Below are 26,222 nucleotides of genomic sequence, written 5' to 3' on the forward strand. Positions count from 1 at the left end.
AAGGCTTGTCCACAAGGTTGAGGAGTGTGTCTATTGGAATGTTTGACCATTCTTCCAGAAGCGCATTTGTGAGGTCAGGTACTGATGTTGGATGAGAAGACCTGGCTCGCAGTCTCCGTTGTAATTCATCCCAAAGGTTAGGACTCTGTGCAGGCCAGTCATGGTCCTCCACCCCAAACTCGCTCATCCATGTCTTTATAGATCTTGCTTTGTGCACCGGTGTGCATTCATGTTAGAACAGGAAGGGGACATTCCCAAACTGTTCCTGCAAAGTTTGGGAGCATGAAATGGTCCAAGATGTCTTGGTATGTTGACACCTTAAGAGTTCCCTTCACTGGAATGCAGGGGTCAAGCCCAACCACTGATAAACAAAACCACACCATAATCCCCCCTCCACCAAATGATTTGGACCAGTGCACAAAGTAAGGTCCATAAAGACCTAGATGAATGAGTTTGGTGTGGAGGAACTTGACTGGCCTGCACAGTCCTGAGCTCAACCCAGGAGAACACCTTTGGGATGAATTAGAGCAGAGACTGCGAGCCAGGCCTTCTCATCCAACATCACTGCCTGACCTCACAAATGCGCTTCTGGAAGAATGGTCAACCTTTTCCATAGGCTCACTCTTAAACTTTGTGGACAGCCTTCCCAGAAGAGTTGAAGCTGTTATGACTGCAAAGGGCAGGCAAACTCAATACTGAACGCTACAGACTAAGACTGGAATGCCATTAAAGTTCATGTGTGTGTGAAGGCAGGCATGTCAATACTTTTGACAATATAGTGTATGTAGCATCAGCTGCATACAGTTTCAGGGTTGTACTCCAGCACTGCTGTTTTAGGATAAACTCAAGTTGGGCTGAGTGCGTCTCAGCCATTCACAGGAAACCTTGTATATTTATCAATGAATCAGTGTCCTCTACCTGCCTCTCCACATCAGCTAATCAAAGGAATCCTTGTATTTATGCATAAAAATACAAAACTTCCTTCTAGCTGAGGAGCATTCAGCCCAACTCCTATTTTGTTCTGGCAGCACATGGAATGCCCCTATACCGCTGCCTAAATGCAGCTTATACACAGCCGATGTCCTATGCCACCTGTAACACACACAAAGGTGGTCCATGACAGTGCTAATTAACCCCTTCTACCTGCGGTGGTCAGTAAAAGTACTTCCAAACCCTCGCATTAATCACATTGTGTGATTTACCTGATCATTGCTCCCACAGTGATCCCTTACCCCCCAATACTGTTGGGCCGGAACTATACTTATGCTGTCTAGCAGAGATCGCTCTACCTGACAGTATTTTCCTCATTTCAGTGCTGGCTGCGAGAATGCTGGAAGTTTCCGAGCACCCTGCTGCTACTCTGGAAGTTGCCCACCAGGTGGTAGACCCAGTCCAGGATGTGGCGGGGCTGCACAAGGATAGCCGGCAGTCCACTTGTTTCATGTAAAAGTGAAACCGCAAAAAAACTGGAAAGTAAACACTCCTTTAGTGTCAGTAATTAGCATATACACCCTTTGCACCAATTACAGCCTTAAATCTGCGTGGGTAGTTTTCAATCAGCTTTGCACTCTTTTCATTTCGAGTTGCATGATAATTGTGACTCAGCAGCTTTTCAAGTTTACCCAGCACTTCAGTTGGATTTAAATCCAGAGTCTTTGGCCATTCTATGACATATTACTATTGTTTTAAACTATACTGGTGTATCTTTGCTCTGTAATAAATATCAGCGTTAAGCTAATTCGATATCAGTGTTAAGCTAAAAAAAAAGAAATTATTACATGTAGAGAAGAGTAAAGCACAACAAAGTGCTCCCCATGGTATAAACCAGATTAATAGCTATATTAAAATTAATTAATTAAATCCCATTAAAAGAAGTGTAAAACAGCAATGTTTACAAATGCAGATCTCAATATAACAGAGTCCAGATCAACTGGCCGGCGTGTGTGGTGTCAGTGCTCTAGCTCCGGCCAATGCATTTTGTCATGCGTAATGTCATCGTGGGCATTGATGTACGTTGTCACACACGCATAAAGCCATTCGAGAGAGGTGGAACCTGCTTCTCTGTATCGCAGTCTCCCTCATGGAAGGCCTTGACATTCTACCAGGAATGACCTCTTTCCTATTCCTAAAGAAATAGATGCTTTGCCAGCATCCTAAATCTTCTGTCAGTGGCAATATAGCCAACTATTTCTGAATTCCTGCATCAGTCAGTAGACCGTGCAGAGAGAGTGCTCTGAAATATATATATCTAGTATATCCGATGATCATCAGATATACTAGATATATATTTCAGAGCACTCTCTCTCTGCACGGGCTTCTCTTGCATGGACTTTTATCTTGGACATGTTTAATTACATTTTAGGCACTCTTAATTTTATATTACATCAATTTAGCGCTGCACTATTGATTTTGTTTGTATTATACATTGGTTATGTAAATTCACTAGAAGAGTTCAGCAGATTTTACATAGGGTGATTCGTTGGTATTTGCGCTGATACAATTTTTCTTACGACAGTCAGACCAAGAAATTGAACAAAAATCCTAATTTCTCTTACGTCCTCCGACAGTCCCACTCATACAGTCTTCACTTATGGGTATTGGTCTTATCCACAGGAATAAGCTAGGCAGAAGATTTTGTTAGAAACATTCACAAAACTTTGCATAGACCCACCTACAGGGGGCTATCCCTTTGGTCCAATACCCCTGGCTAGCCTCATTCCGAATTCAGTTTGTCTTTTGCCTAGTTAGGAGTAGGCAGGCTTCCCTGTACTGGCGCTACAGTCTCAGCCTTTTCTCTGTTTTCCATTTATTTTTATTTTCTGCTAAGTGTTTTTTTCTTTGCACTGATCTCTTTTTATTTGTTCCTGCGCTTAGTCAGACTTCGGAAGACTACAGCGTTTGCGGAGCTGGGAATCGGACTGGTTGTACTAGAGCCTTACGGAATCCCAGCCCGCCATAGAGCGTTTAGCAGGCTACGCGTACACCCTGGCCTCACAAACGACCTGTCCCTGTCCTGCAGAGTTTGAATGTTGTATGTAGTGCTTCTGCTGAAAACGGGGTGAGTGGAGAGGGGGGGTGTGAAGGTAAATAAAGTTCAGAATTCCAGCTGATGCACATCTCCAACAGACCATTTCTATAAGCCACCCCTGAGGTCCCATTCACACTAAGCAAAGCAGGAATGCATGTTACTGATCATTATATATATATATATATATATATATATATATATATAATATTTTTTTTTTTTTTTTTAAGCTTGTTTTTTTACACATAGGGCAGCCCATTCACTTGAATGGGCTGCCCTACCTTTTGACAAACACACCATAGAAGGTCTAGAACATTTTCAGGTATGCGGCTTTGCAAGTTTGCCACATGACAAAACGTGGGTCTGCCAACTTTTTTTTAGAGTGCCATTGAAAATGAATGGCACCACAATCACTATGCGATTTTTTTTTTGCAGTACATTTTTAAAATGTGTGAGAAAACATGCATTTCCCATGCACTTTGTCACATGTTCAGGAAATGCAGAGTGTTAATGCAGCCCAAGGACTCTCTTACATAGGTGGCTGAGCCACGGATTTACCGCCACCCCTGGCTGTGCATCTGAATCCTAACAATGCAGTCACATAGGGCTGTACACATGCTGTGGCTGAAATGTTTTACTACACAGCTGCAGCATTTTTAACGCATGCTGCAGAGTTGGACATGTAGCACCACCTATCACGCTGGGCTCACAACAGGGGATCTAGTGCGTCCCTGTTCTCCATTTCAGGAATGAATCAGGCCAAAATTCTTGGCTCAATTCAGACCTGAAACAGACCAGAAAACGCACAGGACTTTCCTGCAAACCGCTCTGCAGCCGCCCCAGAGCTTTGTGAACTGGCTCCATTAAGAGCCAGTCACACTCTCCTGACATACGAATTGGATGCAGAAAAAACCCACGTCCAATTCGCATCAGTGTGAACCCAGCCTTAACCCCCCTCCCCCCTTTTCAGTTAAAAGGGGCTGATCTGCAACTGCAAGCCAAACACCTGACTCAGTTGCAGCATGGTCTCGCAATGTAAAATTACCATTCAGCGATTTTAAAAAAGTATAACAAAATACAAGTGCCAGGAAGTAGAGTTAGCAAGGGTATGATTTCTGTCATGGCTGCAACATGATGGGGCACTGTAAACAGTGCCCCATCACTAGTGTTGCCGGGGAGCAATAAATGAACGAAAAAGGCATATTGAGTTTTTTTATGATTTTATCCGATTAATCGATTAATCGAAAAAATAATCGGCAACTAATCGATTATGAAAATAATCATTAGTTGCAGCCCTAGTTGATTCAGATGATTAGGTTAATAGCTCGTTTAGAGAACCTTTTCATGATATGCTAATTTTTTTGAGATAGGAGTTTTGGGTTTTCATGAGCTGTATGCCAAAATCATCAATATTAAAACCATAAAAGGCTTGCACTACTTCAGTTGTGTGTAATGAATCTAAAATATATGAAAGTCTAATGTTTATCAGTACATTACAGAAAATAATGAACTTTATCACAATATGCTAATTTTTTGAGAGGGACCTGTAAATACCTTAAAACATGCTATCGAAGACAAATGTGATCACACAATATCTGAATAAAATTGTAAAATAAGGCTAGGTGAGGTATACATTAATATAAAGTGCTAGGTGTAAGAAGTGGCCTATACCAAAATATTGGAGACACATAAATTAAATAAATATTAGTGGCTTATACCCAAATATTGGTGACGAATAAATATTGGTGACAAATAAATAATTGGTGAAAAAATGTCCAAGGTGAGACCAGTGCCAGTGTGGATATATAAAAATCAAATAAGTATGAAATATTAGAAAAAGTCCGTTGTTAGCAGCAGGTGACAATCTTCAAACGTGAACGTGCAATGGGTGACCCCGTGGTGGGCAGTGAGGTGTATATATGAATAATGCACTCACCAGAAATACCCACCCCACACAGGGGTATAGAGCGGGTATAAATGGGAATCCACTGTATGGCTCCTGGTGTCCTCCGCGGGTCCTGGAATTAGGCGTCTGCAGAGGAGGATTCCTAAGTGGGGAGTGCCTGGGGTCTGTGTGGGAATCTCAGCTGTAGGCCGTGGATATGCCGGGTTCCACCAGGCTATCACTCTGTGATAGCAGTCTGTTAAGAGTCTGTGTGATCCCCCTCATGTCTGTCTGTGTTGTCCCTGTGTCTCCCTCACGGTCCCTGCTGGGGCGTTATTTGCGGTCATGCCGCGCTGTGGGGGGTTTGCGGGGGTCCCTGAGTCCCTCGGGAGTGTGTCACTTTGGGGGTACAGACATGGTTGTGGGGGCCGGTGCGGTGTAAAAATCACGGGGCCGCCATTTTGGATGTGGGCAGGCTGTTCTGGCTTCATGTATGGGCAGTCAGCAGCCATTTTCTCTAGTGTAATTCACGCCCTTCGGGCGCCATCTTGCGTGTGGCAATGTTTATTTGCTTAGGGCCCGGCGGCCATTTTCCCGGAGCCTCCCCATTACTTTGCATCGGCAGCCATTTTTGCTTAGCTCAGTCCGCTGTTAGGCCTCTAGCGGCGTGATGTCATTTCCTTCATTCTGACGATCCGATCGTGCTGGGAGCGTGGTAACACTTCTGGGGGGCTTGTGTGCTGTTTTTTTTTGGGGTACTACCTTTGCTGGCAGTATTATATTCGGTGCCTTAAAGCGGAATTCCGGGCACAAAATCGATATTTTTTTTGTGCCCCCCCGCTAGTTAGACATCACCTGAAAAGGAATTGGATAGTTAGGTTTTTTTTTTTTTGTTTACTCACCTCAGAGTACTGCCTCCCTCAGCGCCGGCATGCCCAGAAGCTGTGGAGGAATGCGGCGCCACACCGGAAGTGACGAGAGGGGCCGGTGCGGGCGCATTCTGGGACAAGACGCGGAAGAAGACACAGAGGACCGCGCCGGCTTCAGCTGCCCACAAGAGAGATGGAAACACTGTGGAAGAAATTTTATAAGTAAGTATTTCTTCTAAAAGGTAAGTGCGAACCGGGACAAATCGGAGGCTAGCCATTGTGGAATGTGCTAGCCCTGACTGTCCCGGGGGTATGTTCAGTGAAAAATGACTTCTGTGCCCGGAACTCCGCTTTAACGCTATTGACTAGTCCTCATTGTGGTGGAATCCACCGCTGTCACTTATTTAAAGGGCCAGCACCATACATTTTTTAAATGTGTGTTATGGAGTCCCAGGACAGCAAATTCCCCCCAGCTCAGGTGGAGGGCTCAGGTACGCCTGAATCCTCTGCGATGGGGTCCCTTACTGCTGAATTGCGACCTTGGTGTCTAAAGTGGATCTGTTGATGTCTGAGCGGGCCTCTAGAAAACGGCCCAAGCTTCTCAGTCTTCTGTTTCAGAGTTAGATATGGTTGCCATGGACTGTGTACCCCCTGAAGGGTCTCAGTCCTCTCAGTCAGAAGGGGAGGTGGGGAGGACGATGAGGGGGACGACTCCCCTTCTGGGTCTGCCAAAGAACGAGCCTCTATGTCTGCGCTTATTAGTGCGGTTAAGGATACGTTACACTTAGAAAGCGGAACCCAGAAAGCGGATCAGGTATTTGCCTGTCCCGCTGAGTTTCACGAAACCGTGAACGAACAATGGTGCAATTTGAAGCGCAATTTTGTGGTACCAAGTGGTTTCAGTACCGTTATCCGTTTGCGTTGCCAACGGATTCGCGCTGGACTGTGGCCCCTAAGGTGGATCACACGGTGTCCAGATTGAACAAGGCCACTCCTATGCCCACGGAGGATTCTCCGGTGTTTAGGGACCCGTCCGATAGGCGGGTGGAATCTTACCCGCCACTCCTATATGGTGGCTGGTTCCTCGATGAAACCTATCTTTGCCTCTGTGATGGTCTCTCAGGCTGTGGTGGAGTGGACTAAGGTGCTCAGAAGCACCCTTGTGGCTGATTCCGCCCCTCCTGCTACTTTGGAGATGGTGGACCAAATTATTCAGGCTGTTTTATACCTGTGTGCTGCGGCCTTGGTTGAGGCCCCTTTAGTCTCACGTTTATCTGCAGTCGCAGTGATAATCCGTCACATTGTATGGCTGAAAAGCTGGTTGGCCGACCAGACTTCAAGGACGACGGTATCTGACATCCCTTATGTAGGGAATCACCTCTTTGGGGACTCCCTGGACGAGTTGGTTAAGGAGGTCACGGGGTTTAAGAGCACTCTGCTGCCCCGAGTGCCTAAGGGAAAAATTTTTCCGCGGTAAGCAGGGCCCTTCCTTTAAACCTAATCAGGGTTCTTCCGTGCCTTTAACGCACAAGACAAGGGCAAATCCTTCCAGGCCTCTGGTGGCCAGAAGAAGCCTTCTAGTCTAATGCCGCCCTCTCTGGCACGGTGGCCCCGTCCGCCTCAACCTTAACCTTGGCTGACCAGAACTCATTCGGTCGGGGTACAAGATCGAATTTTGATCACGCCCAGCAGACAGATTCTTTCCCTTGATTCTGTCCCAGATTCTGTCTTGGGCAGAGACGCGGGTCTCGGCGCTTTCGGCAGTTCACATTCCGGGTGTGGAAAACTGGCAGGCCGACTATCTGAGTCGCCAGACCCCGGACCAGGGGGAATGGTCCCTACAGCCGGAGGTGTTTCAGATGCTGTGCGCGTGATGGGGATCCCCGGACGTGAATCTGCTCGCGCCTCCTCTAAACAACAAGGTGGGAAGGTTCGTGGCAAGACCACGCGATCCTCTGGCAGCCGCCTCGGACGCGCTGGTGGTGCCTTTGAATCAGTATCGCATAATTTATGCCTCCCCGATCCAGTTGTTCTCACGGTTCCTTCGCAGATTGGTTTCGGAACCGAGGTTGGTGGACATCGAGCAATTGATCGTCGAGCCTCCCTGGCGGCTCCCCTTATGGGACAATTGGTTGTCTCAGGGGCTGATCTTCCATCCTGCTTTACAGTCGCTGGCTTTGACGGCGTAGCTGTTAACCACTTAAGCCCCGGAGGATTTGGCTGCTAAACGACCAGGGGGTATTTTGCGATTCGGCACTGCGTGACTTTAACAGACAATTGCGCGGTCGTGTGACGCTGTACCTAAACGAATTTGGCGTCCTTTTTTTCCCACAAACAGAGCTTTCTTTTGGTGGTATTTGATCACCTGTGCGATTTTTTTTTTTTTTTTTTTTCTTTTCAATAGTTTTTATTAAATCTTTTTCAAAAGGAACAAATAACAATTACAGCATACAGGTACACTGGTTGAAGACAGCAACAATCATAGTAAACATTGCGTACTTGGCACCACCACTGGCCAACGCCATCTCAACCTCCGGAACGGGATGCCCCCCAGACCAGCCCCCAGCCGAAAAATCCCGCAAGTTCCGACAGGAAGGCCGCGCCAGACCACCCCTATCGGGACCAACACTGTGGCCCAGCACAACCCCCCGCCGTCCCCCGCCGGGGCCGGGCACCGGTCCCCAGGGCACCCCCCCCACGCCCAATGGGCGCCAGATAGGGTGGGCACATATACCACTAATAACTCTTCAACCCTTGTATAACTGGGTAGTTTAAATATTGGTACACAAGACTATCAACAGGACAGTCAATAACCTTAGCCTCTAAAGCATTTACTCGTCAACATTCACAATTTACTTAGAGCTAAATACATCGAAATGCCCCAGCGCAGGACTGTTCCTACCCTGGGAATTTCAGTGACCAACTATTCCAGGTTTGTTCGAACTGCAGACTGCGGCTGTTCATATTAGCAAAAAATTTCTCATAGGAGCATTGAGTTCGGACCCTAGCAACCACTTCCATTGTTGAGAGGGCAGTATCAGACCTCCAGGCTGCCGTGATTGTCATTCTGGCCGCTGTTAGAACATGGGTCACTATGATACGATGGAGAGGAAGGATCTGTTGGATTCCTAGGCTCAGGAGAGCCAAAGCTGGGGACATCGGGATCGACTCCCCAGTCAGTGACCGAAGCAGGGCGAACACAGCCGCCCAATAACCCTTCAATTTCTTACACTGCCACAGAAGGTGATACAGTGTCCCCAACTCCCCACAACCTCTCCAACAGGAAGGGGCAACCTCTTTAAACATTTTCTTCAGTCTAACTGGGGTCAGGTAGCTGCGGTGGAGGATCTTTAGGGACACCTCCCAGTGATTGGTGCAATGAGAGTAGGAATAACCGGAGCGGATGGCAATCTTCCACTCCCGCTCCGAAAACTCCTCCCCCATGTCGGCCTCCCATGCTGCCATGGAGGTCGTTTTATTACATCTAGATTGGTGTTGCAAGGTGTGATAAAACCACGAGAGGCCTTTCGGCTTATGATAGCTGGTGAGCATATAGTCCCACACCTCCGATGGCACCTCAATTGTCGGGTCTGGATGTTTAATATGATAGTGGTGCAATTGGGCCCAAAAAAAAGGCCTATCAGTACAGGTAGAGCGCAGCTCCTCATATGTGGCGGATCTAGATATCGCCTCAGGCGGAATTCTCAAAGATGGAATAAGGAATTCATAAGCTGCTAACTTCAGTGTCACCTTATTCCTAGGGATCCCTTTCAATGTTTGCACCTCCCCCCACGCTCCCAACGTAGCCCTGAGAGAGGCCAATTCCGGGGTATACACCTCACGTTTTGTCAAGGAAGCCAGTAGCAGGGCTGGGAGTTCCTTATCCGCTACTACTGCCTTTTCCAGGTGGACCCATAGTTTGTCTGGCTCGGGGTCAAACCAAGCTTTTGCCTGATCCAACAGAGCCGCTGAGTAGTACTTCCTAAGGCATGGGAATCCTGTTCCCCCTTTGGCCCTAGACCTTATCAACACAGAGTATGGGACCTTTGGTACTTTGCCCCCCCACAGGAATCTCCTAAACATCTTGTCCATATTGTGAAAAAAGGATGCTGGTATTGCCACCGGTAGTGTCCGAAAGTAATATAATATCTTCGGTAGCACCAACATCTTGAGCGCAGCAATGCGCCCTAACCACGACAGTTCATAAGATGCCATATGCGTTAGGTCCTCCGTGACGGTAGATAGTAATTTAGAGAAATTAACATGGTATGTTAGGGATGTCGGAGCCATCAAAGATATACCCAAGTACGGGACTGATCTAGAAGACCACTGAAAGGGATACTGAGTTTTAAGCCCCTTCAGCTCCCTTGCTGATAGAAAGGTCGGCAGGCACATGGATTTAGTCACATTTAGTTTATAATAAGATATAGCTCCGAAAGCGTCTAGGTGACGCTGCAGGTTTCGAAGGGACCCTTCCGGGGAAGTCAAGGTGAGGATCACATCGTCCGCGAAGAGCCCAATTTTGTGGTCCCTGCCCCCCACTTTGATTCCAGAAATTCCCGGGTCGCTTCTAATGGCCTCTGCCAGAGGTTCCATTACTAGGGAAAAGATAAGCGGGGACAACGGGCACCCTTGGCGCGTACCATTAGTGATTGCAAATTTGTCTGACAGCGCACTCGACGTAAACACCCTGGCCGAGGGCTTCGTGTAGAGTGCCGAAATCGCAGAGAACATGGGTCCCTGAATTCCAAATTTAGACAGCGTCGCCCTAAGGTACCCCCAGTGCACCCTGTCAAACGCTTTCTCAGCGTCCAACGTCAGGAACACCGAGGGCACCTTCCTATTCTCCGCAATCTGCAACAGGTCCAGCATTCTTCTAGTGCCGTCCGGTGCCTGCCGACCTTTCACAAATCCCACCTGATCCGCTTTAATTAAGCTGGGGGTTACCTCTGCTAGTCTTACTGCCAATATTTTCGCATAAAGCTTGAGATCAGAATTTAAGAGGGATATGGGACGAAAGTTTTGGGGCGCGTCGGGTGGCTTACCAGGTTTGGGAAGTGCCACAATGACTGCTTGTAGCATTTCCTCTGGAAATGAGGAGCGCTGCCCAGCCTCGTTAAACAATTTACATAGAAACGGGGTTAGGGTGTGCGTGAACGCTTTATAGTACTCGGCGGAAAAGCCGTCCGCTCCAGGGGATTTATTCGGGGGCAGTGACAATATAGCCGTCCGCACTTCTTCCTCTGTTATCGGGGAGTTTAAGGTTTGCAACATCTGTGCTGACACAGTAGGGAGTTGCAGCGAGTCTAGGAATGAAGCTATAAGGGAGTCCGAGGGCTGTGGAGTATTCCCGTCATCTTTAAGATTGTATAATGAATTATAATAACTGGAGAAGGCATTGGCGATTGCATTGGGATGGTGCACTAAATTGTTCGTTTTGGGATCCTTGATAGAGGACAATTTTGCTTTTTGTTGCCTCTTCCTCAAGTAATTGGCCAGCATCTTACCTGATCTATTGCCCTGTGTATAGAAGCGCGCTTTGGTTAGAAATAAAAGACGCTGATGGTCCTCTAAAAGCCTGCGGCGGACAAGTAGTCTGCAGGCGGTTAGCTCTTCTAACCTAGGAGGGGTGGGGTCCGCTTTATGAGCGGCCTCCAGAGAGCGGAGCCTCTCCAAAAGCAACTTCATGGCCTGGGCCTTCTCCCTCTTAATCCTAGATGCCTGTTGAATTAAGAGCCCCCTAGCAAATGCCTTGTGGGCACACCAAAGAGTAAAGATATCCATCCCAGGGGTATCATTATGCTCAAAATACTCCCGGATCCGACCATCCAGCCGCTCCCGGTGGCCCGCGTCCCGGAGCACAGAAGCGTTGTTCCGCCACAGATGAACTGGGGTACTCATATGGGGCTCCGAAACCACCACCGAGACCGGAGCATGGTCAGACCAGGACATTGTGTGAATCGTGGATTTTTCAACCACTCTTAGAAATTGCAAGTCAGCCACAAATAGATCCAACCTGGAATAGGAACCATGTGGGGCTGAGTAGTAAGTGAAATCTTTATCTGTAGGGTTGAGACAGCGCCATACATCATACAAATCAGCTGAATGTAAAAATTTTTGAAGAGTAGCCCTTGCCTTACCCTGGGCGGGAGAGCAGTCAATCTGCGCATCCCCTATGGAATTAAAATCCCCGCAGTACACTGTGAGACCCCTCTTCACACGGTCCACCTTTTTCACAAGTGCCCTCAAAAATCTAAGTTGTCCCTGGTTAGGGGCATAAAGATTAACGATTGTGTAAGTAATGTTATTAATATCACATATCAGTATTAGGAAACGGCCTGCTTCATCAGCAACCATATCGTGCAATTGAAAAGCCACAGAGCTTTTAATCGCGGTGAGCACTCCCTTCTTCTTAGTAGCACCAGAAGAAGTAAAAATATGAGGGTATAATTTATCAGAACACTTAGGTGGTTTGGACCGTGCAAAGTGGGTCTCCTGCACACATACAACATCTCCCCTAAGCGCTCGAGCCTCCCGCCAGAGAGATCTGCGCTTGAAGGGGCTGTTAAGACCATGGGCATTAATGGTGACTATATTAATAACCATCTATGGGTAGTAAAACAAGAGATGGGCTAACATGGCAGTCCATAAATCCAAAAATATTAAAATAAAAGTATGCAGCATTGGTAAGAGAACAAAAATGCCCCCCAGCAGGGAACGGAGGGAACAAGTTGAACTGGAGAAGACAGTACCTGCAGTTCTCATACATTGGCACAGTCACAAACCCCTGTTGGCGACTTGAATACGGTCCGGAGCCACTGTCCTTGGTCACTCGAGTTGTAGTATCCAGTTCATCGTAGAAATCAGTGAGGCTAAAAAAATTGTAAAACACAACAAAAGAGAACAAAAAAGGAGTACAGAACATTTAAGGAAAGGCACGGGGTAGACCCCGTCATGCGAAAATATCGCAGGCTCAGGTGATGGGGGTTCAGCTCCTATCACCCGTTCACTCCTGGACTCTGACTCATCCAGGTAGTAAATCCACAAAGGGAAAAGAGTATAAAAAGAGAAAAAAAAAAAAAAAAAAAACAATAGGCAGCATCAAAAAAGAGATCCATTCTGAGTAGAGGAACCGCAGCGGGTTCCCAAGACGGTAAGCCCTGAGGCCCAGGGGGATGCCAGTAACTCACTTGTTGACCCGACGCCATTCCGGTTCCAGCCTGGAGGGTTCCGCCCTGGGAGAAGATTCTTGCGGGTCTGGTAGGAGTCCCCATTTCTTGGTCAGCTCAAAGCCGTCCTCCACCGATCTGATGACATACGTACGACCATCTTTAACGATGAGGAGTTTAGTAGGGAAGCCCCAGGAATACTTCACTTGGTTGTTTCGAAGTAGTTTGGTCAGAGGTACCAGCTTTTTCCTCGCCGCCATGGTGAATTGTGATAGGTCAGCATACACTGAAAGTCCATGATATGGTTCCGGCAGTGGAGAGGTGTTCCGCGCAAATTGCATGAGGTCGTCCTTAATGTGGTAAAAATGGATGCGTGCAATAACATCCCTAGGGATTTTATCAGGTAGATGTTGCGGCTTTGGCAGGCGATGCGCACGATCCACCACTGCCTCCACAACTGGTATGTCTGGCATGAGTGCCAACAGCATAGCCTGTACATATGCTCTCAGCTCTGATGGGGAGACTGACTCTGGGACCCCCCGTAGTTTCACATTGTTACGGCGGGCCCTGTCCTCCAGATCCGCCATTTTGCTCTTCAGGGTCTCCATGTCGTCCCCCCTCGCATTATGGTCATCCACCAACTCGTTGTGGGCGATAGAGAACTCCGCCATCTTATTTTCCATATGATCTACTCTGCCCCCCAAGTCCACCACCTCCGTTTTAATACCATTCACACAGGCCACTATCTCCCTGTGAAAGGCGCCGTTAATGGACATCAGCATTTCTTTCATGGTGACGTCCGTTAGAGGTTGCCCCGTTGTGGGAAAGTCCTTAATGTTGGCATAGAATTCCAAGGTGCTATCTAGAGAGCCAGGGCCGGCGCTGTTGTCCCCAGCGCAGCGGTGCGTCTCGGACCGTTTGGGTGCCGTTTTTTGTGGGCTGCTGGACGGGGAGCCTCCCTGGGATGATCTGCTGCTGGCAGAGGGTGACAACAGGCTCGGATCGCCCCCGATCCCGGGAGGCGATCCGCCCGAGGCTCCGGCGCTTCCAGCCCTTGTATAGGCCTCGGCGCCATTTTGGGGCCTCGGAGTGCTCGTGGAGGAGAAAAAGTCCGTCACCTTACGTGGTCCCCCGCGGTCCTTTCGTTTCCGCATCGTCGCCAGTGGTGTCCCTAAGGGTTGTGAGGGTCACTGGAGTCGGAGTCGCTCACCCACGTCGCAGGAATCGTTGCGGAGAGACCGGGAGCTTCGGAGCTCTGCACTCACGCGGCCATCTCCGTCGGCTGCCGGCCACGCCCCCCCACCTGTGCGATTTTGTGATCATGCACTATAAACAAAAAAAGTGTCAATTTTGCAAAAATAGCAATATTTTTCACATTTTTTTATATGAAATTCCCCCCCCAAAAAATGTAAAAATCTAAATTTTTTAACATTTTCGGCCAATTTGTTTTATGCTACCTATGTTTGGTAAAAAAAAAAAATCGCAAAAAGCGTATTTTGATTGGTTTGCGCAAAAGTTATCGCGTTTACTAACAAAGGGAAAGATTTTTGTCATTTTTGTTGTTTTTTTTTTTAATGGCGTAATGGCGGCGATCTGCGATTTTTTTTTTTTTTTTTTTTTTTTTTGCGGTACTGCGACATTGGGGCGGACAGATCGGACCCTTGACTGACATTTTTGACACTTTTGGGGTTACCAGTGACATTACTACAGTAATCAGTGCTATACATATGCACTGTTACTGTAAAAATACACTGGTAGTGAAGGGGTTAACTTTATTTGGGAGGGAGGGGCTGTGTGTGTCCCTAGGGGCGTGCTTTCTACTGTGATTGGCTGTGGCTTGAGCTGTAAGGACACTGATCAACATATCTACATAGTAGATCCGTGTGATCAGTGTCTTTACACTGAGGAGAATGACAGGCAGCTTGTTTACACAAGCTGCCTGACTTTCTCCCTCTCCCCCCGCCGATCGCAGAGTGGCCGGCGGACATCGAGTCCGCCGGTCACACGCGCGGGGGGGGGTCTGTGACCACGCGGGAGCAGGAGCGCGGCTCCGGCGGCGCGCGCTCACTCCCTAGACCCTCACAAGCAAGCGAAGTAGACCTACGTCAGTTTGCCTGTGAGGGGCTGACCGCCGACGTAGATAGTCGTGCGGCGGTCGGCAAGTGGTTAACAGCCAGGTCTTGAGAGATCGGGGTCTCTCGTCGGCGGTCATTTCTACCTTGCTTAGAGCTAGGAAGGCCTCGTCCGGTAAGATTTATTATTGTACCTGGAAGGCTTACTTCGCCTGGTGCGAATCGCAGGGTTTCCATCCTTGCTCCTTTTCTGTGGTGTGGGTGTTAGCCTTCCTGCAATCTGGTGTGGACCAACGTCTTGCGCTGGCCTATATTAAGGGTCCGCTTTCTGCGCTGGCCATTTTTTTCCAGCACCCCTTGCATCAAATTCCTTGATCCGCACCTTTTATTCAAGGGGTACGTCATCTGGCCCCACCTCGAAGGGCGCCTTTACCCCCTTAGGACTTGAATTTAGTTCTGTCCGTTTGGCAACGTCCTCCCCTTGGGAACATCGGGGAGATTCCTCTGCCTGCGCGGTCACGGAAAGTTGCTTTTCTTGCTCACATCTGCTCGCAGAGTGTCGGACTTGGCGGCCCTATCTTGCCGCTCCCCCTACCTGGTGGTTCATGGGGATAAGGTGGTCTTGCGACCTCCTCAATCCTTCCTTCCGAAGGTGGTGTCTGAAATCCATCTCCATGAGGACATTGTTTTACCTTCGCTGTGTGCGAATCCTAAGCATCCTGAGGAGTTTGCCTTGCATTCTTTGGATGTTTTCAGGGCGATCAGGGTTTACCTGTCGTCTACCGAATCCTTCAGAAAGTCGGATTCTCTTTTTGTCTTTCCTGATGGACCTCTGAAGGGTATGGCTGCGTCTGTGGCAACCATTTCTGAATGGTTCCGACGGACGGTTATACAGGTTTTTTCGCTTAGGGAATGGGTTCCGCCCTCCCCTGTCACGGTGCACTCTTCCGAGCGGTGGGGGCGTCTTGGGCCTTTCGCCATCAGGCGTAGGTGACCAGGGTGTGCAAAGCGGCGACCTGGTCGTCCGTGCACACCTTTTACAATATTTACAAACTTGATGTTTAGGCGTCGGCAGATGCCTCCTTTGGCCGCAATATTCTGAGTGCGGCAGTACCTTGGGCTAGACGTGGCGTTTTTCGCCTGTCCTCTCCTGTTGGGCTTTTTTCCACCTTGGTTATTTTGCCTTCCTGGGTTTGTTCTCTCCTGTTAAGCTTTCCGGTTACCCATTGGGTTACCTTTCTGGTTCAGATACGGTTCTTTTATCTGACCTTGGGTTCTTCGTTACCTTTGAGACGGTTGCGTTTCCCAACCCTCATGTCAACACTGCTTTGGGACATCCCATAAGTGAAGACTGTATGAGTGGGCGGCGACAGAGGACTTAAAAGAAAATAGAATTTTTGTAAGAACTTACTGTTATATTCTCCGTGTTGTGAGAGACAAAGGACTCTGATCTGGAACAACGGATGTTTATTCAGGACACACTGTACTCTCCAACATGCATTACAGGACAGCTCTGTATATCAATGCATCTCTTACATGTGTCTAAGATGGCCACTCTGCCCCTTGACCCTTGTCATCACTCCTGGGTGGAGCTAGCCTTAAAGTAACAGTACATATGAAACCCTTCAGGTATAACACCTTCCATCCATCCCTAAAAAAAAAAAAAAACACAACTCAACGAGAACAGGCATAAAACAGTAACTAATAATTGTCCCATGCAGTCCTCCAACTCAGGAGATTTACATGGCTTCTTCCGCGTCCGGATGTGAGAACAACTTCCAGGGACGCAACGGGGAGAATATAGCAGCAGATCACTTTCGGCGGGCCCGTCGATAGTCTCGTAACCGGTCTTGCAGCTGAAACCGGTTAGGAGGGCGACAGCGTCGTTGAGGACGCTCACCCAGGGCCTTGGGGCCGGAGGAAGCAGGGCTGGCCGGAATGGACACCGGCGGGGCCAAGAGGGGATACCATAGCTCAGAGGGTGAACCGACCTCTGGACCAGGGCTGGAGGGCTCTGTTGGAGCGGAGTTCAAAAGTTCAGAGTCCCCCCCCAAGCATCAGTCTCAATGCCTCCTGATCCGGTAGTAGCAGATCCTTGAGACACTGGAGGTGCAGCCGATGTCAGGGATTCGGGCAGTTGAGAACGAGGACGCAATTGGTCCGCATGCCGTCTGCAAATGGAACCATCTTCCAGGCAGACCCTATACATTTTGGGTCCCAAGGTCTCTGCGACGATAGCAGGAAGCCAACGGGTGTTGGAAGCGCCATAAGATCGGGCGCATACCTTTTGCTGGGCTGTAAACCGGGAAATCTCGTCGTGTTCGACCCTCTTGTCTTGGGACTGCGATACATGTTCCTGGACAGTTTGAGGGCGGAGCATGTCCAAAACAGTCCATGGCTACCGACCCAAGAAGTTCAGCTGGAGTTTTCCCAGTGGTTGCATGTGGTTTGGTTCTGTAAGCAGAAAGGAAGGAGTCCAGCTGCTGGGGTGACAGGGACTGTTGTTTACTTGTAGCCATAGTAGTTTTGAAATAGCATTTGAAGGTCTGTGCAAACCTTTCTGCTTGACCATTTGTAGCCGGGTGGTAAGGTGCGGTCAACTTGTGTTTGATGTTGTGGGCAGTCAGGAAACACTGAAACTCCTGGCTTGTGAATTGTGCACCGTTGTCTGTGACAATTTCTCTGGGGTATCCAAACGTAGCAGCGAGATGTAACAGTATGGAAATTTTCGCCTTAGTCGTCCGCTGGGTAACAGGAATGACCTCAGGCCACTTTGAATGGGCATCAATTATGATCAAAAAGGTGGGTCCTCTGAACGGGCCTGCAAAGTCCAAGTGTAGGCGAAACCAGGGTACCGTGGGCCAAGTCCAGGGCTGGACGCACCCTCGAGGAGGGTCTCTTGCAGTTTGTGCACAGCCAGCACACGCATTCACATATGTCGTGATATCTGAGTCTAGGTTCGGCCACCACACATAGCCTCAGGCCTTTTGTTTCATACGTGTGCCCCCGGGATGACCAGTATGTAGCAAGTCCAGAATGTGTCTCCGGAGGGTCTGTGTAACGATCAGTCGGTCTCCCCATAAAACACAGTTGCCAGCCACAGTTAATTCCAGACGCCTACGGAAGTAAGGTTCATAATCCTGTGTGACAGTTGCAGGCCAACCGTACTGTACCCAGGAGAGTATTGTCTTAAGGAAGGTATCCTTGGCTGTATGGGCTGCTACCTCCCCAGAAGACAGAAAGAACAGGCGGGTGTAACAACAACTCTTGACTGGTGGAGAAGAGTCTGTTAATGTCCTTGTCAGATGGTACATGGCATCCGCATTAGCATTGGCATCATGGCTGCGATACTGGATTTTGTAGCTATATGCTCCCAAGAATAGGGCATAGCGTTGAAGGCGGGCCGCAGTCGTCTGGGAGATGCCTTTGTCAGGGCTCAAGATCTGAAGGAGTGGTTTATGATCAGTCAGTAATGTGGATTCCCTACCATACAAGTAAAGATGAAACTTCTTAATTGCCCATATGAGCGCTAGAGCATCTTTGTCAATGTGAGAGTAATTGCTTTCTGCTTTTGTCAAGGACCTGGAGGCGAATGCCACAGGTTTCTCTGACCCATCTGGTAAAACGTGAAATAGCACAGCCCCTAGACCATAGGGTGGGGCATCACAAGCCAAGGTGAGAGGCCTTTGGAGGTCATAGTGCACGAGCATGCGTGGCGCCAACAGCTTTCGCTTTAAACTTCAAAAGCACATTGGCATGCAGCCGACCAGTTCCATCTGGAGTGTTTCTCCAAAAGCTTGTTCAACGGAAACAGTGTGTGCTAGATCCGGCAGGAATTTGTGGTAATAGTTCAGCAAGCCCAGGTATGATCGCAGCTGTTGGACGTTGGTTGGGGCTGGAGCTTTTACTAAAGCATCAACTTTGGCTTCCGTGGTGTGTATACCCTCTGCATCCACAAGGTGGCCACAAAACTCCATTTTAGGTACCATGAATTGGCATTTCGCCAAGTTAACTTTTAGACCCTGAAAAAAAACAAAAAGTTTGGGACTTTAAATGAGACATATAGTAAGGAAGTCTCCATCCCTGGATCAATATGAAAACATGGGGGAAAAAAATTGGGACTTTAATTGAGGCAAAATGGCGTTGGAAGTTTCAACATGGTTAAAAACCATATGTTTATTGAATAACACATTGAAAGAAAACATATATCGATGGCAACATTCATATGCACCACCACATGTATAACACCCAGCAATGCAATAGACAATCGAGGTAAAAAAGTACATGGTAAAATCATAGGGATACATGATTGAAGCCCATTTGGTAATCATAGGGATACATAATTGAAGCCCATTTGGTAATAGCAGAAACATGACATATTCCAAAGTTGACATCTAGTGCTGTTTATTCATGCATATCGTAGAACATAGCAGTGTGCCATCGTGATAGCAACTAGTAAAGTATGGTCAAATTCAGATGCATCATAAGGCCCTACGCGTTTCGGGATCATGCCCATGTAGTCTGCCCCGGGAGCTGTAGTAGAGACTGAGGATATGAGCCCAGAGCGCATACAGGTACCTCCAAAGGGAAAAAATAGTAAATGACAGTAGTGAGGGATGGGCCCCAGTAATAGGACTAGTACTAAATATGTAATGAGGGGGTAGCAAATAATTGCAATAGCTCATATATTCCTAATGAAAGGGTAGCAAATGATTGCAATAGCTCCTTTACTCTTATAATACAAATAATAATACGGGGACCCTAAAATCGAAAGAAATGGTAAAAATAGTAAAGGAACCAAAAGTATGTATAGTAAGATGTGAAAGGATATAGGTGAAAATGGTGAAAAAAAAAAAAGGGAGGTGCAAGGTGAAAGTGAATGTACGGATAGGATCAGGCAATAAGGATATAAACCTGTATTAATGATTTTACCATGTACTATTTTACCTTGATTGTCTATTGTACTGCTGGGTGTTATACATGTGGTGGTGCATATGAATGTTGCCATCGATATGTTTTCTTTCAATGTGTTATCATTCAATAAACATATGGTTTTTAACCATTGTAAGCTGGGGAACAGGTAGCTGGGGCAAAGCTCCCTGGGATGAGCTGTCTTTCAGGCACAGATACCAAATCCACTGAGGGAGTGACAAACAGTGCGGTGTTTATTGGTGCTATATACAAAATCCATAAAGAGGTACTGTACAGTGCTTTAAAGTGGAGTTCCACCCATTTTTGGAACTTTAGATCTTTGTAATCCCCTTTAAAATGGCTTTTACCAATGGAAACTTTTTTTTTTTTTTTTTGCTAGTAAATACCTTAATTTTGGCTTTATTCCTCCTCTCCTCACTTCCTGGTCCGATCGGCGATGACGTCATTCGGCGATCCGCAGTGTCTGCTGGGATGTATTCTACTTGCAGTAGCTGTATCTGTACTGAGCCGTGCCTGCCCCGCCTCCGCCCCGCCTCCTCTCATTGAATTGCATTGTATGAATGTATTAAGGCTGTTCTCTGCCCAGCCTCCGCCCCGCCTCCTCTCATTGAGTTGTATTGAGAGGAGGCGGGGCGGAGGCTGGGCAGAGAACAGCCTTAATACATTCATACAATGCAATTCAATGAGAGGAGGCGGGGCGGAGGCTGGGCAGAGAACAGCCTTAATACATTCATACAATGCAATTCAATGAGAGGAGGCGGGGCGGAGGCGGGGCAGGCACGGCTCAGTACAGATACAGCTACTGCAAGTAGAATACATCCCAGCAGACACTGCGGATCGCCGAATGACGTCATCGCCGATCGGACCAGGAAGTGAGGAGAGGAGGAATAAAGCCAAAATTAAGGTATTTACTAGCAAAAAAAAAAAGTTTCCATTGGTAAAAGCCATTTTAAAGGGGATTACAAAGATCTATGTATTCCAACCTATTAAAAATGGGTGGAACTCCGCTTTAAGGAAAACAAGCAGGGATAATAATAATAATAAACAAAAGCCTAGCCATGTCCCGGTGCTTACTACACACAATGCAGTCCCTAACTAACACAAACCTGAGCAAGCCTACAGCTTGTCAGCTTCCAAAGACACACACTAACAGGGTTACCAACCTTCTGCTCTCCTACACAAACGTTGTCTGTGTTCCCAGGCTGAGAGAGACCTGCTGTCTGTCTCAGGTGAGATTAAATTGGCCTGGTGAAGAGGACGAAGATCCGAACTGGATCATGGCTCAGAGATCCCTAAAGGTATACGAGAGATGCCTGGGTGATATATAAACCCCGAACAGGACTTTTCCTGGCTCTCTCTGGGACACTGTGCTACACCATGTTTAAACTTCCAACGCCATTTTGCCTCAATTAAAGTCCCAATTTTTTTCCCCCCATGTTTACACTTTTAGACCCTGCTCTTGGAGTCTCGCCAATACAAGCTCCACGTTACGCTGGTGTTTCTGGTCCGCCAGGCCCGTGATGAGCAGGTCATCTAACAGGCACTGTGTGAAAGGAATGTCCGCCAAAATCTCATCCATTTTGCGTTGCCAAATGGCTGGGGCGGAGGCTACACCAAACACCATCCGATTTGTATTCATAAAGTCCCTTGTGAGTGTTGATGGTTAGAAACTTGCGGGACAAAGGGTGGCCCTCAAACTGTAAATAAGCTTGCCTGAGATCAAGCTTAGTGAATTTTTGACCTCCTGCAAGAGAGGCAAAAATGTCATCTACTCTGGGTAGGGGATACTGGTCTATCTCCAGTTGAGAATTTAGAGCCATGCGGAAATCGCCACAAATGCGTAAGTCCCCATTCGCTTTCTTTACTGGTACTACTGGTGATGCCCACTCGCTGTGCTCTACCTTTGAGATGACACCTTGTTCCTCCAGCCGGCTTAGTTCAGCTTCCACACCTGCTCGGAGTGCGAAAGGTACCGTCCGAGCTTTGAAGAACCTAGGCTGGGCGTTGGGTTTCAGCCTGAGTCTCACACAGTCATGCTTTATTTTCCCCAAATAGTTATCAAAGACTTGTGGGAATCGCTGTTTCAGGGATTCCACCCATCCCTCTATCTCCTGATGGGATGGTCACGGTGTTGCAGGGGTTTATGGCGATGTCTGGCATGTCAAAGTGAGCGATCCAGTCTCTCCCAAAGAGCGGGGGTCCCCCATGTTCTAGGATATATAATGGCATTCTCTTCGTCTGACCCTTGTAGGATACTCGTACCTTCGCGTACCCCAGTGGGTGGAGTATCTGCTTTGAGTATGTCTGCAGTTTGATTGGTGTTGGACGGACAGTTGTTTGGATTAGAAGTTTTCTCCATTGTTTCTGGGTGATAACTGAAACTGCTGCTCCTGTGTCTACATCCATCTTGAGTTTCTTTCCTTCCACGGTTACCTCTACAGTCATTACGGAGGGTGCTGAATGCATATGATGTATGTCTAATCTGTGGAGCACTTCCTCATCCTCCGATTCCGATGACGATGTATATTTCCCACCATATATGCCTTTGTCCTGGTGTTCAGAGGTTGTTTAATTCGCACCTTCTTACTACGGCAGACTCATTTAGGATGGCCTGCCTTACCACAATTATGACAGAACTGATCCTTAAACCGACAGACTTTGTGATCATGGTCTGTATTCCCACAACGGTAGCAAGCTGACTCCCAGCTTGGTGAGGGTCTATATTTCCAGTTTGCTGCTGTTGGCTTGACTGCTGTTCTGAAAACGTCCTCTTTAACCTCTTCCCTTCTGCTCTGGGGGTTCAAAGCCTCTGTATCTTTCACAGCCATTTCCATCACTGAATCTATCTCAATTGCCTTTGTAAGGGTAAGGTCTTTCTCTGTTAACAGTCTCTTTTGGCTAGACTCACTATTTAGTCCCATGACCAACTTATCCCTCAGTGCAGTCGGTAAGTACTCCCCAAAAGAACAGGTTGAGGCTAGTCTGCGAAGGGCGAGCACATAATCTTTAATATCTTCACCCGGCTGTTGCTGCCGCTGATCCGGAATCTTTCTGCAATCTCTAGTGGTTTAGGCTGGAAGTGATTCCTTAACAGTGTCAGGAGCTCTGCCAAAGTCTTGCTGGTTTTTCAGGGAAAAGGAGATCCCTAATAGTGTCATATGTCCTAGCACCAACCACTGTCAGAAATACTGCTACTTGCCTGTCGCCTGGGGTGGCATTTGCACAAAAATACTGTTCCAGTCTCTCAATCCAGGAACTCCAGGTTGTCTGTTCTCCATCAAATTCACTTAATGTCCCGATCAATGACATTTTCCTGTTGGGCTCTGTGGCTGTTTGTATCCAGGTGACAATCCAGAGTTTTTTTTTTTCTTCTTTTCTTTTCTCATACAGATAGTTATGTTGTAAATCCCATCCTCATCGCCACTGTTATATTCTCCGTGTTGTGAGAGACAAAAGACTCTGATCTGGAACAACGGATGTTTATTCAGAACACACTGTACACTCCAACATGCATTACAGGACAGCTCTGTGTATATCAATGCATCTCTTACATGTGTCTAAGATGGCCACTCTGCCCCTTGACCCTTGTCATCACTCCTGGGTGGAGCCAGCCTTAAAGTAACAGTACATGTGAAACCCTTCAGGTATAACACTTACTGTAAAATTCTTTTCTCTGAGTCCTCTGACAGTCGCCGCCCCCCACCCCTCTTTTGGGGTTCATGGACTATCTACTACTTGCTACCAAACTGAATTGGGAATGAGGCTAGCCGGGGGTATTGGACCGGAGGGACAGCCCCCTGTAGGTGGGTCTGTGCAAAGTTTTGTGAATGTTTCTAACAAAATCTTCTGCCTAGCTTACTCCTGTGGATAGGACAAATACCCATAAGTGAAGACTGTATGAGTGGGTGGCGACTGTCAGAGGACATAGAATTTTTGTAAGAACTTATAAGTAAAAGTATTTTCTCTATTTTTTTTCATTGTATATTGCAGAGTTGTATTTTCCCTTTGTGCATTTAGAGGGGCAATGAGAGACACTGTTGGGTTGCACTCTTCTGACATTAGCAAGGTTGCATCCTTCATTGGCTTTAATGCACTCACAGCGTCATTTGCATTTGACACGTTTTTTATTGAGAGTGCAGAGATCAGCCGCTCCTTTTCTGACTTCTGGAGACAGCAAGGTGGCACAAACTGCAGGTTGTTTTTCAAAGAACCTCTTGACCATGTCCTATGCGCTCTTCCATCTTGTTGGCACATCAGTTATTAGCTTATTCAGGCCCAGACATTTCTGTTTCTCTTTTAGACAGTGGCTTGCTCTAGTGCTGCTGTGAAAGAATGTGGATATTCGTCGCACTCTGCCGAGATGCATAGAGAGCGTGGCCCCTTTCAGTGCCCGCTGACATGCAAGATTGAGTGTATGGGCGAAACTTTTAACATGAGGAAATTCACTAACTTGTGCTTCAACTATCATGTTCGCCGCGTTGTCGGCCACAAGCACTACAGATTTTTCAGACAGCTGCCATTCTTCCACGACATGAGACAGTAGCTCTGCCAGATGAGCACCTGTGTGAGACTCATAAATTGCTCTTGTTTGCAACACATGTGACAAGACCTGCCTGTCCTTAGTAACGTAATGTGCTGTTGTTGTAACATAGGACTCCGTCGTGACTGAAGTCCATGAATCGCACGTTATTGAGACTCGACTAGTTTGGTTCATTGATGCAAGTACCTGAGCATGTGACGGAGACGGATGACGTAAGTTGCCAAACTCTGTCCAGTGTTAAAAAAAAAAAAAAAAAAAAACTTGTAAACTTAGCCGCCAACAAGCAAGCAACGTCTTTCATAAAATATTACTGTCTGTGTCTGTCAGTCCCTTTTTATGAATGCACTGAGCCACAGACCCCCCTTCCCCCACAGCTGACACTGAATAAATGTGCACTGCTCAACAACTACTACTAAACTACTCTGCTGACTAGTTCGGACTAACATACCTGCTGTGTGTGGGTTGTCGTGCACTGCATTGCATACCACACCAAGGAGGACAGTGCTCTCTGGGCTCTAGTGGCTGGCTGGCGTGGCGGCTGGGCCTGGGACGACCACAGTGAGACAGTGCTGGCTGGCTGCGATGGGGACGTTTGGGGCCCCAGGTCCTGGCTGGCTACAACACTTAGGGCTCCTGTGGAGTGTGGACTGGCTTTGCTGGCTGGCTGCAAGGCCGCAGGTGGGACGCCGATACCACGCAGGGGATGTTCTTCTTCTTACCGCTGCGCCTCGTATCAAAGAGGGAAGAGGAAGGGGCGGAGCCTTTTTATTCAGCTCCTGCACTAATCCACCAATCAGCTGTGTTCTTTGACTTTTTTTCTCCCAGGCGTGGGAAGGCGTGGTGCGGCTTGGATGACGTCTTTTACTAATCAATCCCTCGCTCGCTATGCATCGATTTGCCGATTATATTCCGCAGGCCTACTAGAGATGTCCCTTTGAATCGACTATCGCCCTTCGAACATATATATGCTATACAGAGCCTCATGCCAGAGGCTTAATTTCAAAATTGTATCGGCAATTACTTACCAAACCCGATATTGGTCCCCCAACATATGTGTCACAATAGGATTCCGATTTAGGTTGCACCTTAAATGACACAATATGGTTCGACATCTGGACTAATACCAAATCCTCCTCCACCAAACACTGTTGTGGTTGAAGCCTCCTATAAGGTCCTCATGTACTGGTATCTGGTTCCTGCCAGGATTGCCAAATTTGCTCCTGAACGTTCGGGACTCTTTCGTGGCTGTACAGTTAGGCACACACCTACATGGTGGCATTGTCCCAATTGTCACCTCATTTTGGGGTAAGATCTTTGATCTTGCATCCACAATGTTTGACACCCAAATTCTTGCTGAACCGGTAACGGCTTTTTTGAATGCCAAACATTATTTCTCTTACGTCCTCCGACAGTCGCCGCCTCTTCATATTCGTCACATATGGGGTATTAGACTTTGCTCCGAAGGAGTAGCTAGGCAACAGAATATGTTAACATTAAAGCTTTTAACATATCCCACCCTCAAGGGGTGGTCCCCTCAGTCAATACCCTCCTACTTCCTGCAACCATATCCCAGTTTTAATGTCTAGCTTGTCAGGAGTGGCTGGCTTTTCCTGTGCTGGGGCTTTCTGCCCCAGACTCTTTCTTCTTTTTGAAATTTTGTTTGAGTTTTCTCTCTACCTTTACTTAGCTGTTTTTTTTGTCAGCGTTAGTTCTTCTGATGAAGAGGATCA

General features: G+C 47.6%; 1 protein-coding gene across 2 annotated transcripts in view; it reads left to right on the top strand.

Annotated features, from left to right (window-relative positions):
• CNOT3 (CCR4-NOT transcription complex subunit 3) overlaps positions 1 to 26,222 on the top strand; it is an 894,807-nt gene that overhangs the window by 288,463 nt on the left and 580,122 nt on the right. The gene's annotated exons all lie outside the window — the stretch shown is intronic.

The sequence above is a fragment of the Pelophylax lessonae genome (assembly GCF_965119305.1).
Source record: "Pelophylax lessonae genome assembly, chromosome: 12".
Taxonomy (NCBI): domain Eukaryota; kingdom Metazoa; phylum Chordata; class Amphibia; order Anura; family Ranidae; genus Pelophylax; species Pelophylax lessonae.